Raw genomic sequence first — 6,337 nt, forward strand, 5'->3', positions numbered from 1 at the left:
TGTCCGTTCTCTGGACTACTGCAATTGGTCATTTTTTCCTTTCTATCATAAAAGAGACTTTTTACTAGTCAGTACACAGCAGCCTGTTTACTGTGGCGGAGGAGGCCCGCAGGTCGCCAGCCCTGGGTGAAGCAGGAGAACGCTGCCCCTTTCTGGAAGCCTCGAGGTCCTTCCAGTCTCCCTGTCACGGGTACCGCCCCTGCCTTCGCATTCCCTAGCGATAGAGGTTAGGTTTTACCAGGTTTTGTACTTTGTGCAATTAAAATCTTCCCTCATTGCTCTTTTTTGGAGAGGTTTTTGCTATAGGGCACGTACACTCGCCAGAAAGGCAGAGAGAGAGAGACAGAAAGTGAGAAATCACCCCTGGGGGGATGGCCACGCCGCAATCCCTTCTCCTCCATTCTCCTCTCGGGATCTTGGGCACGCACACACACGCGCCCGGTGTGAGTTTAAGCCGCCGGGTCTGGGACTTGAACCACAGTTGACTACTTGGGAGTTCAACACCATAGCCATTGTGCTAACTGCTGGTCCCCCTTGTACTTCTTTTTTTTTGTTTGTTTTGTTTTTTTTTAATTTAGATTTATTTAGGGCCATTTTGCACGTGTTTATAGAATATGTAGCTACGTCTAAAAGATGACAAGACAGTTCCCCTCAGTGAGACCCGGGCCTAAATAATATTTGCTTTACTTATATAGCAAGAAAGTAACTTTAAAGATGGAAGCTTTTGATTTATGGCACTGAATGATGAAGCTACATGGGGCATCCTTCGAAAGCTACAGCTAGGGATCCACCTAGCTTCTCAGCGATACAGGCCTGATTGAGGTCTTCTGGCCCGTTTGTTTGACATTCATGTTTTCTGCCTTGAAATTTCTTTCCTTTTTTTGGGAGGATTTTGCTATAGGGCGCGTGTGCTCGCCAGACAGAGAGAGAGAGACAGAGAGACAGAAAGCGAGAAATCACTCCCCAGGGGGGATGGTCACGCCGCAGTCCCTTCTCCTCCATTCTCCTCTTGGGAACTTGGCCACGCACGCACACGTGCCTGCGTGAGTTTAAGCCACCGGGTCCGGGACGCGAACCGTGGTTGACTACGTGGGAGTCCAGCGACATAACCATTACGCTAACTGCTGGTCCCAAAATTTCTTTTTGATCCTTAGAGCTCACATAGATCATTTTACTTTTCAGAGGTGCTAGTTCTGGTGCCCACACACACAAAAATCAATTAATCTTTTCTGGATGCCTCGGTTTCAAAGCTTGCATCACACAAAGCGTAGCGGTAGTCTTTTTCAGGAAGCATTCCCACAAAATGCTTGAGTGGATTAGTGACAGTTACACCAACATCTCCAACCAAGACCTCCTTGCCTTCTTCTACAATGATACCCTTTTTGTCTGCACTGAGACAGAAAATGATGGCCTTCTTGCTTTTCTTGTTTTCTTCTGGTGTGGAGCATTTCCTAACTTCCATGTCATAAAAAATACGACATATTTCATCAGCGACCGGCGTGGTGATTAAGGCGCTGGACTCCCACGTGGCTCCCGGTGGCTGGGGCAGGGACGCGGGGGAGGGAGCCGACCGGCGCCGAATCTTCAGAGCCTCCTCCTCACAGAAGTGGGACCCCCCCTTGTACTTCTTGAAAGAGGTGTCTGCATACTGCCATTTCTCGATCCCAGCTTGCTGTCACAGCAGTGGCCCAGTGCTCCTTTGGAACAGTGTCTCCTAGGTGGACCAGGTGCCTTGCTGAGGGCCTGGGCCCACACCTGGGTGGCCCTGTACCTGGGTGGCCCTGGTCCCGCCTCTCTGGGCCTCTCTCTTCCTGGTGCTCACTCTCCTCCCCGAGCCTGTGCTCCTGGTGCTCAGCCCCAGCGCACCCCACTGCTCTCTGCCTTGTTCTCTGCCGGCCACCATGTCTGACTGGTTCCTGCTTCCTGGCCTCTGCACTTGCTGTGACTCCTGCAGGGACACCTTTCCCCGGACCTTCCCTCGGCCCCGTGTATGTGCTAGGCAGGGCTCAGCTGACACGCTACCTGCCTCCTAGGCCTGCTCTGGCCACTCGTACTGAGGAAGCGTCAGTCCTCTTACACAACGCCGGCGTGGTCGTCTTCAGTTGTTCTTTCTCTCTTCCCTCTACTAGAACGTTGGCTGTCTGAGGGGAGGCCCGTCATTGGTCGCGTTCACTGCCACATCCCAGCACTGTAACGGGCTTGCGGCACCGAAAAAGGCAGATGCTCAAATAGCTACTGCACGCTGAAGGGCTCTGGGTGCATGCTCTTGATCAGACCACCCTGGACTCAAGTTCCTGCACCTCCTTTTACTGGTCGTGTGACCTTTGGCAGCCTATTTACTCTGTCTGGGCTTCCTCAGTTTCTTATCTGTAGAGCATGGTTACATAAAATAAATATCCCCAGAAACGTGCATTCCCGTGTTTGGCTTTGTGTGGGCACTGAGGAAGTGATAGTGAATATGAATCTGATCAGCAGCTAAAATCCCTGCTAATAGTCATGCCAAGAACAAGTTTATTTTTCCCAGTGAGCTAAATGACTTCCTCTTATCAGACAAGGAACACTGGGTCACCCTCTAATTTCCCTTTTGGCTTTGGCTGCCAGGAAGCTCCCTACCAAGGAGAGGTCTCAGGAGCAGCCCTGTTTTCTATCAGGTCTTCGGTTTCGTTCTTTCTTCCCTTTCCTCTCTCTACGGTGGGTGGTACAACGGTAAAATGTGGTATTCTGTGGGGGTAGGTCCTGTGTTTGCGTCCAGAGATCTCTCTGATTGTGCCGGCACCCTCGAGCCCATGATCTAGGCTTGCCAGAGGCTGGGTGTGTGTTGTAGGGTCAAGACCTGTCAGTGATCTCTCTCTCTCTCTTTCTCTCTCTGTCTCTTACTCATGAAAGACATAAATAAATAGACTTAGAAATGTTCTGTTAGGGCTGGCCCCCTAATTGTTATAGGAGCCAGATCCCACGTGGCTGACGACGGTTTGAATCCTGGCCCCAGTGGCGTGAAGAACACCCTGGGTACACGTGTCTCTGTGTATGCACCCCAAATTCCAACAGGGTAGTGAAAGAGAAGGGATTATAGATGACCACACTTCACTGGGGGGGGGTGCTTTCTTCTTCCCCCTCTGTCTGCCTTTCTGTCTCTCTTTGGCTAGCTCACACAACCTCTAGCGATTAAAACAATTCTATTATTAAACGTTCTGATAGTAAATGAATTGTGAATTAGTAATATTGGCCTAATTTATTTATTTTTTTGGTGGGAGAGGTTTTGCCATAGGGCGCGTGCACTCACCAGAAAGACAGAGAGAGACAGAGAGACAGAAAGCAAAAAATCACCCCTCAGGGGGGATGGCCACGCTGCAATTCCTTCTCCTCCGTTCTCCTCTTGGGATCTTGGGCACACACGCACATGCTCCCGGTGTGAGTTTTAAGCCACCGGGTCCGGGACGCGAACCGCGGTCGACTACGTGGGAGTCCATCGACATAGCCATTACGCTAACTGCTGGTTCCTTGGCCTAATTTAAAATGCTCCACGCGGGCCTTGCAAACAGGGTCTGTGTGCGGATGGGTAGGCCGCTGGTTTCCTCTGCCTCTGGCTAACCTTGGGAGCCAAGGTCTGTGAGAGCCAAGGTCTGGGAGGAGCCGGTGGGCCGGGAGGCGCTGGCTGCTTGTTTGTAACTGGCGTGTCTACAAATATCTTGTCTGTTTATTCCCCTTCTGTCATCCCCAGCTGTTTTCAAGTCCCCGTATTTTGACACAGCTGCCTGTTGTTTAAAAGAGAGCTCTTTGCAAACACTTAAGAAGTTTGAAAGCCATGCCAACGCCAACTGGAGACATTGTTCTTGTCCAGAGTTGTCCTGTTAAATTGGAATTTCCAATCGATGACGAATAAGAATGTCCCAAATATTACACAGGATGTACTCAAATCATGATTATTCGTTGTCTATCTCAAACCCCGATGTTACTGTATGTCCTGTGGTTTTATTGGCTAGATTTGGCAATCCCCTATCTTCCCCCCTTTGTAAAAAATGTCTTTTTGTGAGTGAGAGAATGTAAGACAAACACCCCTAAATGTAGTCTCCCCACTGCAATCCACCCCCAGCCTTAGTCAGCCCAGACTACGGTCATGCACGCTGAGCTCCTGGCATGCACCGAGAGGCCCCAGGATGGGAACCTGTGACCTTCCCATGTGGGTCCCCATGCCTGCAGAGCATTGCAGTACCACTGTGCCACCTTCTGGCTCTCTTTTCTTTTTTTTGGAGAGGTTTTTGCTATAGGGCGTGTGCGCTCGCCAGACAGACAGAGACAGAGAGACAGAAAGCGAGAAATCACCCCCCAGGGGGGATGGCCACGCCGCAATCCCTTCTCCTCCATTCTCCTCTCGGGATCTTGGGCATGCACGCACATGCGCCCGGTGTGAGTTTTAAGCCACCAGGTCCGGGACGCGAACCGCGGTCTACTACGTGGTAATCCAACGACGTAGCCATTACGCTAACTGCTGGTCCCATGGCTCTCTTGTTCTTGTCAGAGTCAAGGGTCAGAGAACTGGAGGAGGGCAGAGCTTTTCTGACCCCTTCTGGGCAGTCTGCTGCCGCTAGGGCAGGGTCCCATCGGTTTGGTTACTTACTGCAGCGTCACCCGTTACCCGACATCATGGGTGGCTGAAGAGCATGGTTGTCTAACTCGTTCCGGACCAGTCACAGCGAGGGAGGGTGTGAGCCTGCGGACTGGCCGAGTGTGGTCGTCTTGTCTGCAGTTGGGGTCCCGGCGAGGCCGGCCCACCCGAACTGTGCTGAGGCTGTTGGCATGCCCCTGTCGGGGCCTCGGGATTCTCTTTGTTTATTCATCAGAATCTCAGGAGCCGAGAGCTGAGGTCGGTACCCTCGCCCACTAGCTCACTGTTATCTTGGCTTCTGTGGGTCCCACTCCTATGTCCTTGGTTTACCGTGTCCCCTTCATCTTTGCTCATGCCCTTCTCCCTAGAGTCGGGCTTCTTGTTCATTCAGTGCGTATCCATGGTTTGCCTGTGTCTTGCAAAAGGCTTCCTTTAAACACCTGTTTTTAAAAATGTTTTAAGATAATTTTTATTTTATTTTTCAAGTTTTTACCATAGAGCATGTGTGGGTGAGAGAGACGGAGAGGGAAAGTGAGAAATCACCCTCCAGGGAGGACAGCCGTGTTGCGATCCCTTCTCCTCCATTCTCCTTTTGGGATTTTAGGCACGCACACATATGCACCCAGTGTGAGTTTCAGGCTGCTGGACTGGGAACTCGAACCATGGTGGGCCCTGTGGGAATCCAGTGCCTTAACCACCACACCACCTGCTGGCCCCAATAGTAATGCTGTTCTAACGGGTAGGGAGAGCCTGAAGGGGTTTCCACTTTGCATCTTCCTGGTTCTCAATGAGTCCTCGGAGGGCGGGCTCAGTGCCGTGTGACCCAGCGCTGTAGGCACCTGACAGCCTGTCATGGGGGCTGCTGGGACTCCCCTCACGGGGAATTCAGGCTCCCAGCCCCCTTTTGGAGTGGCTCCTCTTTTCGGTTGTTGGTGGTAGGGGGTGACCGTCTGTAGATGCCAGACATTCAGGAGGCCACGTGTGGTGGGGCCGTGGTAAACGCAGTTGGAGCCCCCAGGAGGAACCCGTTCGAATCTGTGACCCAGCAATGGAGCAGCCTCTCCTCCTGTATCTCGCGTCTCCTCCTGTATCTTGCTTGTGTGAGTGAGCCCAGCCCTGCTTGCTCATCTCCAGGGACAGGGAGCTCGCCTCCCCTTCCTCGGCTATCCCTGAGCTGGAGCGGGCTTTCTCCATGGAGCTCTGCTCTGCCGTCTCTGCCCTTCACCCCCACACACGTACACACTCCCTCGGGCAGCTGTGGTGTCCAGGGCAGTGATGTCACGACCCTCTGAGGCTGCTGTTCTCCGGATGAGCCACCCCCTGGGGCCTGGGCTCCCTCCCACCTTGGGGACCCTCCTGTGGACACACCCTTGTGGGCCCTTTCCCCTCCCAGGCGGATGGACACCCTTCAGACAGCACCAGGGGGCTCTCAGCTGTGCGCAGGGGGTTCCAGACTGTGCAGGGAAACTGGGATCCTGAGTGCCATGTGAAATCTTGGCGTGGCCATGGCCAGAACTCAGTGGTTTTAACATGAGTTGGAAACCTGAATTTCTGCATTTCCAATTTTTTTTTTTTTGAGAAGTTTTTGCTATAGGGTGCGTGTGCTCGCCAGAAAGAGAGAGACAGAGATAGAAAGTGAGAAATCACCCCCCCAGGGGGGATGGCCACGCCGCAATCCCTTCTCCTCCATTCTCCTCTCGGGATCTTGGGCACGCACGCACATGTGCCCAG

The 6,337-nt window shown here is 52.5% G+C and overlaps 1 pseudogene; it reads right to left on the reverse strand.

Annotated features, from left to right (window-relative positions):
* Positions 1 to 750: 750 nt before the first annotated feature.
* On the reverse strand, positions 751 to 1,489 carry LOC102491064 (destrin-like; annotated as a pseudogene).
* Between the last annotated feature and the right edge of the window lie 4,848 nt (positions 1,490 to 6,337).

The sequence above is a fragment of the Tupaia chinensis genome, unplaced genomic scaffold (assembly GCF_000334495.1).
Source record: "Tupaia chinensis unplaced genomic scaffold, TupChi_1.0 Scaffold000451_2, whole genome shotgun sequence".
NCBI lineage: Eukaryota > Metazoa > Chordata > Mammalia > Scandentia > Tupaiidae > Tupaia > Tupaia belangeri.